Source organism: Rhipicephalus microplus, chromosome X (assembly GCF_043290135.1).
Source record: "Rhipicephalus microplus isolate Deutch F79 chromosome X, USDA_Rmic, whole genome shotgun sequence".
Lineage (NCBI taxonomy): Eukaryota > Metazoa > Arthropoda > Arachnida > Ixodida > Ixodidae > Rhipicephalus > Rhipicephalus microplus.
Genome location: NC_134710.1, coordinates 323,970,382 through 323,984,201, shown reverse-complemented (window position 1 = coordinate 323,984,201; position 13,820 = coordinate 323,970,382). Strand labels below are relative to the sequence as shown.

The 13,820-nt window shown below is 46.9% G+C and overlaps 1 protein-coding gene across 2 annotated transcripts in view; it reads left to right on the top strand.

The window, feature by feature from the left end:
- Positions 1 to 13,820, top strand: part of LOC119161279 (QRFP-like peptide receptor) — a 280,506-nt gene that overhangs the window by 259,159 nt on the left and 7,527 nt on the right. The window lies entirely within an intron of this gene.

Here is a 13,820-nt window from a genome sequence, read left to right as displayed (position 1 = left end):
TGAATTGAAAAAGCGGCAGCCCCAGGTAAATGTCATACACGACCGAAGGCAGAATATCATGCAGTGTAGGCATTTTATTCTTTTCAGTTCATAACAATTAAAAAAATGACAATGCAGGGGGTGAGGCTGACACTGTTGCGAAAGACGGAGACAAAAAATTCCTTCGCACGTTGTGGTCACTTTTTAAACAATGTGCTTTTTTACCCAGGTAAAAGAATTAGACCCCGTTCGCATCATCTTCTAAATCGCTAGTCTATGGTATCACTTCGCTGCTGGTGGGCATCTAAGCCATACCGCAAGGAAAGGAAGATCCTTGAGGGTTACACTGAACATTTAAAAGAATCCTAAAATATCTATTGCAAGTACGATTGCAGAGTGTCCACTACGCTACAATCATTCCTTTACAATTTAAGGAAGTATACACCCATCACGTGCCTAAGGCAACACGCGCACCTGCGCAGCTGCTCATTTTGTTGACACTTTCGCCACTGTACATAAGTAAGCATGCCCGATAGCTTTGTAATATTTGAGGCTTAAAACCACACACTCGTTGAGCAATTCCCATGTTTTAGTATAACAGTGAGCTGAGCTATATTTGGTACGTATTCATTCTAAAAAAGACAGGTCGGGCATACACGGATACAAGAAGTCAGGACACCATAAATTCCACGTTTGTGGAGTCCTGACCTCATTCTGATTTATAGCTACAACTTTCGCAACAAAAACACGGACTAGAACAGACACACCAGGGCGCAAAATGAATCAGTACCTTATCAGTAGGTACAAATCAGTACCAACTCGCCCTACTTTTAGCATTCCTTCTGATTGTTTTTGGCGTCCCGTGTTTTCACTTGTGGCGCGATTGTACGCTTCTTAACACGTGCCTTATGGACAACCTTCACACTGCATGACATTCCTATCGGGATGTACTCGCTCTAACGGGCTAGTTGGCACATGCCTGGCATCAAAAGTGAAATTCGCGCCAAAATCATGACCGCGCAGAAACAAGAAGGAACAGATAGATAGAACGTCCTTTTTACGTGTTCCTTCGTGTTTTTGCATGGTCGTGATTTAGGCCCGAAGTTGACTTTTGATTCCAGTCAGGTGTTTTTTGTTCTTTCCGGAAACACTTCCAAGTATTAGAGTAGCGTAGAACACATTCTTGCCATGCAGAACACCTGTGTTTGATTGCCACTGGAACCAAAGATTTTATCACTTATTCACTTGCATTAACGTTCATTTTTTCTTCACAATGAACCACGTCAACGGTGACGCCGGAATTATTCTAAAACGAGCTCTTTGAAACTTACAAGTCCTTACCCTATCAAAAAGGTATGTGCAAGCGAAGCTTGGAGTGTGTTGTGATGCCCGGCTGCTGGCTCGAAGGTCCCGGTTTCGATCCCGGCCATGGTGGTCGAATCCCGGTGAAGGCAAATTGCTAGAGACCCATGTCATGTGCGATGTGAGCGCTCGTCAAAGAACACCACATGATCGAAATTTCCGCAGCTCAATTCGACGGCGTCTCTCATAATCACGTCCTGGTTCTGGGACGTAAACCCTCAGATAATATTATGTCTAAATATATACATGCCCCTAGCGTGTCACCAACATCACAATTGAAACCGCGTATTCGATTGATATGTGGGGTTTAACGTCCAAAAACCACCATATGATTATGAGAGACGCTGTAGTGGAGGTCTCTGGAAATTTAGACCACCTGGGGTTGTTTAGCGTGCACCCAAATTTGAGCACGAGCACATGGGTCAACAACATTTCCGCCTCCGTCGAAAATGCAGCCGCTGCAGCCGGGATTCGCTCCCGCGACCTGTGGGTCAGCAGCCGAGTACCTTAGCCAATAGACCACCACGGCGGGGCACCGCGTATTTCAGTTCAGCAGCCGAGCACCATAGCAACTATACACCATGGCGGTTCGTAAAGAAAAATATGCTTGCGAATTTGCTAACTGTAGGTGTAACGGGCACACAGGGGCGAAATTAACAAATTGCCGTCCCAGACATTTGCGTTTGTTACGAGCTTCAGTCACGGTTTTAAATCGTATACTGCTCTTAGCAAGTACCTCAGCTTTTCGTACGAATCCGCCCACAACAGTCACACTAGGACTTTACGACATATATAGGCTCTACGCAGAAGCCAGAAGTGTTAATGGGAGTTCACAAACGGCGTCAAACCGCTGTGAAAGAACCAGAAACAGCCTTTTTTTTGCCATTTTCTTCAGGCGCTCCTTACTACCGAACTATGCTTCACTGGTGTTTCGGATGAGGTTTAGCGAAAAATTGAAATCTGTTTTCTTTTTTTTCAGTTCTTGACGGAAGGCGTCTGCTGCCGCCAGCCTATAGGCTTTCCTGTGTTCTGTAACGACTATATTAGAGCAAAGGGTGAAGCCTCCGCCCCTATTTAACCTCTAATATACTCTTTACCAAGTCACTCCCGGCTCCCTTCACGTTATTACGAAACATACAGTACTCAAGAAAAAACGCAAGACGTAACTCCGAGAGGACGGGTGCAAGACGTTGTGCACTTCGTCATATAGTCGATCAATTATGCGCCTTTCGGTGCTCCAACCTCGCATCGGAAGAAGATCAATATTCATTAGATATGCGGCACTTCACTTTACAGCGCAACGTGCGGCGTTCCTTGGGGGCTAAATTAATTCTCTCAAAACGATTGGGCGAAATTGAGCTGAATATTTTTTTAGGCGATCAAGTGAACTATATTGGCGCTCTTTGCCCTATGCGACCTCATGTCGTAAGAGAATTTAATAAAATAGATTTAGGTGCTACTGTGATACAGTAATTACTGTGACTGGCGGGTGACCCGAAAAAGGTGGGTGCTATTCAGGTCACTGTGGTTACATTAGGATCGAGACAAAATGTTAGAGCCCTGTGTACGGTGGGATGTCAGTGCACGCTAAGGAACACCAAGTATTCTGAGTTGTCCTGAGCCCGCAACTGTGGCGTCTGTCACCGTCTGATTCACCCTGGAACGTTAAAACTGGTAAAACAAGTAACCATAACCAATATTCAAATCAGCAAACATGTCTCAGAATTAAATCCTAATAATTAAGCAAATAGTGTGAACATAGATATCGCAATTTTTATTTTTTACAGATAGCTGATCTATTTGTCATGTAAATCAGTACATGTCTTCATAGAGGGGGGAAGGGGCAAAAATTTGTCGCAGTTCTCCTCCTCTTTATTAAGTTACGTCAATGTACGGGGCTGACTTCGCCCCACCCCCGAGTCTAAGTGCCCCCCCTTCCCCAATATGTCAATGTATGGGGTTGGCTATCCGCCCCCTTAGAATACTAGGGAAGGGGGCGTCTGTCGCCATCGTGCGCACGTTTATGATTGCGCATTGTTTCGCCACTAAAGAGAAGGAATGAATCTTGTAGCAAAAATTATAATGACATGCGAGGAACGGCCAGCCACTCGAAACTTGCACCCTACTCCTCAAGCAAAAGTACACCCGAAAAAAAAAACATACACATGACGAGTGGGGCCGAATAACGACTTTTCCAGTTCGGCACCTCAAGCGTCCTGCTCAAACACAAAGAAGGACGCACGAAACGAGCGTACACAGCATGATCGTGAACTAACAACTGTCATAATTGTTCAGTATCGTGTGTAAGCAGCACGCTCCTTTTGCAAACGCTGCAGCGAGCGAAGCGACCTTCGTGCACTCTGTAACTTAAACGCAAACTTGCGGTGAAAGCGCAAGACGAACAAACCACTCCGATCCTTGGATAAGCGCGTGCACACGAACGACCATGACATAAGGCGTGCGTGCATCGCAACTCGCAGGGTGACGATTTTAAAAGGTCCCCGAAAAACTTTTTCAACTAAGCATGAAATTAATTCACTAAAGGAGCCCATTGCCTCATGAATTGAACGCAGCAAAAAAAAATAAGAATCCGTCCTGTACGAGTGATGTCATAAAGACTTGTCACGCACTACAATCGCGTTCTCTCTTCTCTCATCCCGGCGAAAGCGCTAGAGGCTAAGAGTGGAGGGATGGCACGGGCAAAGAAAATAGGTAACGCGCGTCTCAATACCTTGAGCCCATTTTTCTTTTTTTTTCTTCGAATACGTGGCTTGTTCCGTGTGATCGCGCGTGCACGCGTAGACAAGACGCGGCCTCCCGCTGCAATCCCTGTAACTACCAAGCGCGCCACGTTCAAATCAGCCAATGGCTGATAGATGGCCTTCTACGCGCGATTTTTGAGCGTCTTTCGTCGTTTCCAAAAAGAAGAGAAATCAGTTTTGAGCTGGCTTTGATAGTTTATTCTGAATTCCACGCGGCATTCTGCGCTCTAATATTTGGCTCGTGTGTTCTCGGGATCCTATACTACCGTTTGGTAGCATTTTTTGACCATTTTCAAGAAGTGTTGCAGGGCCCCTTTAAAAGCGAATCTTCCGTGTCTTTCGCGCCATCTTGCTAGTGATAACAATAACATGCTTAACACTCCAAGCTCCGAGACCTACCAATTGTAAATGGCGCTTATAAATACCTCGCCGTTAGTCAGCTAAATAACATTTACTTTGTGGCAGAGTTGGTTTGCGCCACGCGCTGTACAACGAGGAGTTGTTACTTCGACTCCCGACAAAGAACTTTAGAGTGCGGAGCACTTTAGGGGACCCGGCTGTTCGATGCTGTGAAGCGCACTTAGAAAAGTTCCCGCATTCTTGGGGAACACGGACAGCGTTCTCGTCGACGCGGACCGGGTTAGAGAGGTCAGCTGATAGGCGTCTCTTGCGGGCCGGATCTATGCACTGCCACTCATAACAGTGCTTTAAAAAGTCCACCCATTATAAAGCGCTCAGACATATTTAATCGCCATTGCCTGCTAAAGCTTCAACAAAGTGAGCAGCTGCGGAAGTTCGCGTCTTGCTTCACGGGCGCGTGGGCCCTTCACTGATTTGCAAAAAGATAATTACGCCATCAGTGTGGCCCCGTAGCAACTGTACTTGCAGTAGGCATTCTAACATAGCTTGACGCGGCCAATGTTACGCGCACAGTCATTCGCTTCTTAACGAGAACTGAAGCCAGGTGAGCAGCTGTGAAAGCGACGCACACGAGGCCTGTTTACGCTGTCGCATTCTATACTCTTGAAAACGAAGTTCGAGTGGCCTTCAAGTTTTTTTTGTTTTTTTATCGAAACTTCTCGGAAGTGGAGGAGGATTCAAAGGAGGAACGACTGGAAGATCAACCACAGGAAAGTCCAGCTTGCTGCGCTGTTTTGGTGGAAACGTATTGAAAGACGCATAAAAAAGAAAGAAGAGTACTGAACGTTCTATTGGCATTGAGAATGTGTGCCTGTTCATTACATGCCAACAATTTACCCCATAGACCAGTCTCTTTCAAAAACTGCAGTGATAATCAAGTCGCTTTGCTTGCCTGCGACGCAGAGGACCATGGTCCTAGAATTGATTGGTTTGAAACGATCTAACAATCTATGGTCCAGTCCAGTTGCCTCCACGCAGTTTCAAGATCATCGCGATCAATGAACATGCAATTGAAAAGACACATTATGTGGTCAGTGGTCTCATCACACATTTAGGTGTCACATCTAAAATTGTCTGACAATATAATGCTTTAAATGTAGGCTTTAGCAAAAGCCACTCCTAACCAGAGGTTATACCAGTGGTTAGGAGCTGCTCCTTTACACCTGTATTGATTAAGGTAATGAGTTGCTTGTAGTGCAATCAGTAATATAATGGATTACTTCTTCAGCTGGTAATTTAGTAATGGAGGTATTTACCTCAAGCCAGTCATTTTGAGAAACGTACTCATTATCTTCCCGATTACTTGTGTGTAAATTATAGCAAGTCCACTTCACTTACGCCTTAACGAATAGACAAAAAAGGGAAAAAATATTCGCGAAGCTTGCATTAGCTGCGCAAGCCTTGAAGCAGCGAAACTGAAACTCCTAAAGACTGATCTGTCTGCTCTTAGGTTGTTTCTATGCTTTAGCTAGGAGATATGGGGGCAGTTTTCAGCTTGCTTCTCGGTCGTTCCTAGGCTTTAGGTAGGTGAGCCTAGGTCGTGTCTACGTTAATTATCAGCGCAAAGAGGTTCTTGTTGAACCACAGACAGGCACAGACACGACGCGAGTACGCCGCAGAGTATTCTCTCGTTGTATGCATATACTCGAACTCTTTGGCTCACCGCTGTCACTTCACAGCCATTTGTTTGGCCGACTGTAGCCGTCTTCATTTTTACTGGAGGGAGATTCATCTAATTTCTATGGCACATATTCGTTTTAGGGGTGAAGCTCCTGTTAGTCTAACCTTGTCCTGCGTGTGGCGTAACCGAAAGAAGAGACGAGAAAAAAAAATAAGGCATTATCTCTCGAACAGTATAATAGATGGCGCTGTCTTATAGAAGTTCATTCAAACTGCAGTTGAATGAGCATATTCTAGATGGCGGTGTACTGCTACTTTCCGATTGGCTACTGCACGGGTTGTGTCTTGGTGTGCGAGGAAGGAGTGCCTCCCTCAGTCTCCTGGATAGTCGCCGTACGTGGCGGATCGTTAATGGGGCATGGACGCAGCAGAGCAGCGGCCTCCTTGAAAATGCTTTCACTCGGTTTTCTTGGCTCGCATCTCGTTGGTGTTACCCACGCACCATCTGCATTCTCGAACGTGATCGGACGCATGGCCGCATGCATGAACGAATGGACGCACGCACGGACAGAATAACAGACAGAACGACAGACTTTCGTATAGATAGACGCACAGACAGACGACGCACAGACATGCAGAAGGACAGGCAGACAGGCACATAGACGGAAGGACGCACGAACGGACGGATACACAAACGGAAGGACGGATGGATGAACGCACGAACAAACACATGAATGAATGCATTGACGAACGCATGCAAGGACACAAGCACGGATGAACGTACGGACGCTTCGCCTCGCTCATCATCATGCACTCCGTGGATATGCTGTGATTTTTATGATATTAGTTTTGTTGGTGTGGCGTGAACAAAGTACGATATGCCGAACAGCTCCGTTAACAAAATAACCAAGAGAACTTTATCTGAGTGCCTGTAACCTAAGCTTGGTTAGTTCCGAAAGATCTCAAAGATGTCAATGTGTATGTGGTGCAAATAAAGTGTGCATGACTTAGTGCAATAATTATGAACTTTTGTTAAGGTAATTTCAAAGCAATTTTATTACTTTTCAAAGGTATATGTTATATATTGTCATTAATTCTGACCAGCTGTAACTTGTAATGTAATTTACTAACGTTTTTTAAGAGGATCATAAATAGTATTGTGATTTATTCACATTCTAATTCAGTTAGGAGGCACACCATATTGAGAAACTCTGTTTTAATATCGACCTCCTAGTGTTCGTTACGTGTAGCTACATTTGAGTACAAAATGGCTTCTCGCATTTCACCCACAACAACTACGACCGTCGAGGCTGGAAATATAACCCGAATCCTTGAGCAGAGCAACGCTAAACCTCAGCCGCTAAGCTACCAGGGTGAATGGGAGGGGGGGGGGGGGGGTTGATATTCAAATTCAACGCAGTGACACTCAAGCTTGTTGCTTGGGTTCAATTTACATACGTATAACACTCGAATGTATTCCACGTTCCGGGAATGCACTTCATAGCCATTGACTTGGCGCCTCGGCCAATCGTGAGCAACTGCGACAAACTTCGTTTACATATTGTCACGAGGCTTCAGAAGTACTCGGGCGTTTCTTAAGCCAGCGAGTCGCTAGCTCCTGAACAATGCATTTGTCGCGGCTGGCTCTCGAACAGAGAAAAAGCACGAGATCTTTTTCCTTCAGGGAGAGAGCAGCTCTTGCCCTCGACCCACAAGTGCGGGTGGCATTATCGCCCTTCTTCAGAAAAGATAATAAAACAAAAGAGAGAAAGAAAAAGACATAACACCACCCCAATGCTACAACATGGGCACGTGAAAAGAAAAGGAAATAGAAGATTCAGATAAAAGAAAAGTAGAAATCAAAGAACATGACAACATAGGAAAAGTCAATGAACTGACAAATAAGATAGAAAAAATTATTAAAAAGGACAAAGAAAGAGCACTGAACAGTAAGAAAAATTTACGAACAACGCGCAGTGAATGGTTTTATGTTAACAACATGAACAATATCCCTCCTTGGTTGTGCCCTGGTCCGTGTCTTCGGGGTCGAGTCTGTGCACACTTCGTAGTGCACGTCACGCACGCGGAGTATCACTTTATATGGGCCGAAATACCGGCTAAGTAACTTTTCACGATGGCAGGGCGTCCACACCCAGACTTACCCCCTTATTCACAAACGCTCCTCGATTCGACGTTCACCCTTCACTTGACAGAGTTGAGCACTGCGCCACAGCTCGGCTCAAAAATGACGCTGCGCTACTCAATAATCACAGCAGATTATCGCTTGATATGTAGTGACTTGCCGTGTCTAGAGACGGTGCTGCCATCGGCTTTCTCAAGTGAAGGTGAAGCGTTGAGTGAAGGGACGTTCTAGAATACGGGGGTTAGTTTCCGGGGTTGTAGAACACTTCGTTGTGGCTGGTTTTATAGTGTCGTGCGTCTGCTAGCTATTACTCGCCGACGCGCAGTCGCGCGAGCTTCCGAGCTTCCTCAGCACGCTCTGAGAACTCTGCGGCACCAGTGGCCAACTCGTCGTCCTCTTGACACGGTAGCATGAAGTCCATCATGTTCTGCACTTCGCGATGGTAGAGTAGCCGAAATGACGTGAATCGCGGGGTCTCTTGCACGGTGGTGTTATACGCGGAGGTCATGTAAGGCGAGATCCGGTTCCATGCTTTGTGCTATACGACGATGTACATTGTGATCATGTATGCGAGCATCTTATTCAGTCGCTCGGTAAGCCCGTTGGATTGCGGGTGGTACGCCGTTCTCTTACGGTGTCTGGTGTTGCTCAGTGTCCATAAGCTGCGCCGTGAATTCTGTCCACCTGTTCGTTATTATACTGGAAGGAGCACCGTGACATAACACGATGTGGTGTATGAAAAATTGTGCTACCTCACAAGCCGTGGCAGGTGGGATCGCCTGAGTCTCAGCGTATAGTGTGTAAAATAGTCGGTTGCGACGATCACCCATTTGTTTTTGTCCACAGACCGGAGAAATGGCCCGGGAATGCCCATGCCGACGTGGTCAAAGGCGTGCAAGGTGTTTCAATGGGCTGAAGAAAACTAGCTGGCTTAAAGGAGCACTGACGTCGAATTTACTCATGTCAAGATTTTTGCGTTAACAAGTAGCTATCGACCACGCAGTAGCGATTCGCGACATAAAGCGCATCTGAGTGACGAATGAGTATCTGTAGTATTGATTATTATAGTCGCTATTGAACGCTGTTCAAGATGGGTGGAAAGCCCGTCAAATTTTAGTGTTGGCAGCGCTACTTTGCGGCGACGTCGAGGCCGCTGCACAGCTGATGCCGCTTTGACAAAAAATGGTGACGTCACACAGGAGCGCACGTACAGTCAGACCAGCTGTGTCTCTGAAGGCGTAGACATGTCTCTGTGACTAACATCGTCGTCCACGCCGTCATCGCGGTAATCATCGGCAACTGATGATGACAGCGACCTGGAATTGGATATCGCTGCTCTTCGTGACGATCCTTGCTTGACAAGCTCCGCGTTAAATGCAGTGTATTTAATAGTCCCGGCCGTACTGTCGGAGCTCAGGAACACCAACTATATACGCACCTCATGTCGGGGACGTTTTTCGAGTGAATCGCTGCTTTCAGCTGCAGCAGGGCACACAGTAGGAATAGCCCCGACCTCGAGAAGAGGCCTCGTACTTCCATCTAAAACAACTGGTTCACCAACACAGGATTTATCCTGTAGCAGCTCGCCGCAAAGGGAAGGGAGCAAATGCGGCTGTTGTTCACAGGAGTCCAGTCCCTCTGTTCAACGGCGCGCACAAAGTCAACCCACTGGATGCGTTGATTTTCGTGGCTTGCAAATGCATAAAACATCACACATTTACCGCTTTTTCTGCGCCTTGACGTGCAGGTTCTCACTACGTGGTTCCCCGACATTTTGGCACGTATTGTCGCTCTGATTGATCGTAAGCACACGCAAAGGATCACAACGCAAATCAGTCGATGTGACACGATGAATCGCATGCACGCTTCCACACAGCAAGGAGAGCCACTAGTGAGAGCATGGCTGGAAGTCGGCTCCAAACACACTCAGAAATCGTCTACGTCATTGTTACTAGCGTATCCTCACTCAGCATGGAATTTGTGGAATGTATCTCACCGAACACGTAGCACTACTGTCGATGTCGCAGGGCAGTCTATTTTCGTTTTTTTTTCTCCTTAGCTTTTCTACGCTGTTTGACGTCAAAACAAAATAACTTCGGCGCAACGGACGCCATTCAAATTTGGCCAAGAAGACCTATGCATGCCAAGTGATCGAATGACGGGCACATCTCGATCTTAAAATTTGATGTCAGTGCTCCTTTTATAGATGGTTCCTTTGCGCGCTGGCATTCCCGACAGGCCTTGACTTACCGTTTGACGCTTGCCGAAAGTCCGGGCCAATAGTACCTCTCACTCGCTCTGGCAAGTGTCCGTGAGTAGCGCAAACGACCGGATGTGGGTTCGTCATGGCAAGCGAAGAGGACTTCATCTCGCATGTCTCGGGGAACCACCAGGAGCTAAGCATGGTTGTTCTAATAGCTTACATTAGGTGCTTGTTAGAAAAATAGGGCAATAGCTATTCGAAGAGTGTTTATTGCCCAACTTAAAAATTGGCACCACCTTCCCGATTTTCCATTGTGTAGAAAGGGTTGATGTATCTGAGATTGTTGAAAGATTTTTGTTAGTATCAATGAACTGTAAGTAATGGTGCTTTTCAGAAATTTAGAACCAATATTGTCGTAGCCAGGAAGAGAGTGATTGGGCAAGCTACTTATAAGTTTAGCAATACCCGAAGAATTGATAAAATTTGGGGGCATGACGATATAGTTGTATTTCGCACAGGAGGCAGGATGACGTTACCAACTAAAGAAAATTTATTCTTGAAAGTGTCATTAGGAAGATTCGCACTCATCTTAGTAGGAACTGGATTGTCAAAATGATCTACTAAAGCTTTGATGTTATCTCGCAAGGGATTAATTAGGCGCCAAATTTTGCGCAGATTGGTTGATAGAATTTCTGGTAGCGTACGAGAAAGAAAGTGCGACTCGGAGGATTTTAAGGCGACAACATAAGCGTTGTGTGCAGTCTTGTAAATCGCCCAACGTTCTTCAGTTGGTGCTAGTCTCACAGATTTGTAAAGTCGTTTTTTACGGTTAGACAGTCGTCTGATGTAGGCGTTGTACCATGGTGCCTTCTGGTTAGAGATGATGATACGGTTAGGAATGTATTTTTTGGGGGGGCAAGTTAATCTACCTTTGCAGAAAAAAAAGTTAGTTCGCTTGTACACAGCGATGAAATCGAGGAAAACAAAAATCAATGAAACTAGACAATTCCGCTATTATTGCTTCGAAATTTTCTTTTTTTTAATTCCATAATACGTTTTCCTCATTTGTTCATTTGGGAGGTGGCATTTTAAGGTGAAAAGAAAGTAGAGAATGATCGCTGATAGCAGGTAAATAAGTGATTTCGGATGCTGAGGTGGGTGTGTTAGTCAAAATTAGGTCAAGGGTATTTGAAGCAGTACTCGTTACTCTGGTAGGTTGTGTGACCAGTTGACACAGACCAAAAACAGAACAGATGTGTGCTGATCGTCGATAAACTGGACCGGCTGCTCAGAACGATGGGCGACAAGAGCGAGATGGACAAAAGGCAAGGGCAGCGGCATGTAAGTGCCTTCGTAGTATGGTATGTGCTGCGCTGACTGGAGTGAAGCGGTAAACACAGGATGAACGAACAGCGGCGGTGATGCAGCAGGGTGCTTCAACGGCTTCCGTGTAGGTTGCCTTATGGTAGTATTCAGCAGGAGCCGACGCAGCTGTATCAGGAGGCAAGGTGTCCTGCAGGGCCTGGTGAAGCTCACAGTCGCAATAAAGCCAAGCGTAGGATGAGGTGTTACGCCGGCCTTTTGCAACTCTTCACTTACTATAGAACGGACGAGTTCGCGTAGGCAGCCATTGCTGGTTCCAGTGGCGATGAAAATGTCAGCAGTGGACATGCCGCTGACTTGCCTCTCGTATAGGTATCACTGCTGTAGCATTTTTTTCATTATCACGGCCTCAGACAAGAACTCCGTGACCATCGTCGGAGGGCTCTGCACGAGACCAGCAAAAAACTGCTCCTGGACACCGCGCATCAGGTGACGCAACTTTTTGTCCTCCACCATTCTTGGGTAAGCTCGTAGGAAGAGGCGCGTCATGTCTTCGACGTACGTGGTCACAGTTTCCTTCAGCAACTGGACGTGGGCCAGAATAGTTCAGCTCGTTTCTGGCTATTAGCGCTAGCGTAGGTCTCCAGAAGTCTATAGAGGAAAATTCGCGCCACGACGTCAGCTGCTCCTCTCGATTTTGATACCAAGTACGTGCCCCGTCCTCGAGGTAGAAATAGACACGACCCAGTTTCACCGCGTTGTCCCACTGGTTCAAGGTGGCTACACGCTCGAAGTCCGCCAACCAATCCTCAACGTCTTCGCGCTCCGTGCCGTCGAACACCACCGAAACTCGTCGGCTTTCCATATAGTGGTTCGATGCCGAGCTTTCCGTGATGTTTGGTGAAGTTCGCACTGGAGTGCTGGTCATCATTGTCGACGTGGTGGTAACAGTATCGTTGACCTCCGGCGGCAATCTCCTATGATTCGGTGGCTGGCCAGATGCACGGGGGTGTTGACTGGCACTGTACTCGTGTCACCGCTTTCTGGGGTGGTCTGCAACGTCCGTGGGGCTACCTAGCACCTCCACAAATTCGTCGCGAGGCTTCAGAAGTACTGGCTCTTGATCGGAGAAGAAACGCGAGATATTTTTCCATAAGGTCGAGAGCCGCTCTTGCCCTCGACCCGCTATGGGGGGGGGGGCAATTTGCAGCTCACACAGGCTGGTCTCCGGAGCAGCTTATTAATTATTAACATTGTGCAGCTTGCCACCTAAGCTGCTAATGAGAGTCGCCCCGCAGCCATGGTCTAGTGGCTAAGGTACTCGGCTGCTGACCCGCAGGATGCGGGATCGAATCCTGGCTGCGGCGGCTGCATTTCCGATGGAGGCGGTAATGTTGTAGGCCCGTGTGCTCAGATTTGGGTGCACGTTAAAGAACCCCAGGTGGTCGAAATTTACGAAGCCCTCCACTACGGCATCTGTCATAATCATATGGTGGTTTTGGGACGTTAAACCCCACATATGAGTCAATCAATCAATCAATCAATGCTAATGAGAGTTGATCGAGAAAACCGGGCCTGTGGTCAGTCTCCGCCACTCGCCACGTGTACATGGTATAAAGGGGCAGCGCATTTGCGAGTAAACTGCAGCGCAAACACACTGGTAGATGATAGCCTCTTGCGTGTTAACGTTTCAAATTACCCGTTTCCTGTGACAACAAAAGTGCGCCGATATCAAAGCTCTGCCCAGCGAGCTTTCCGAATAACCCCACCTGACGTCAGCCTCGATCCACGCATTGAGACGCTACAAATGTTGACGCCCGGTCACACAATGGAGGCGTTCGTGCTGCCTCCATTGCGTCCGCGGTCGCGTGATACACCCGGCTCTTTTCCTCCGTTGCTAAGAAAGCATACAAACTTATAAGTGTTCTCTAGAGCTGCGCACAATGTCCTTTACCCACACGCGCACGCACTCACACACGTTCACCCTCTTTTTCTCTCGCTCACACAC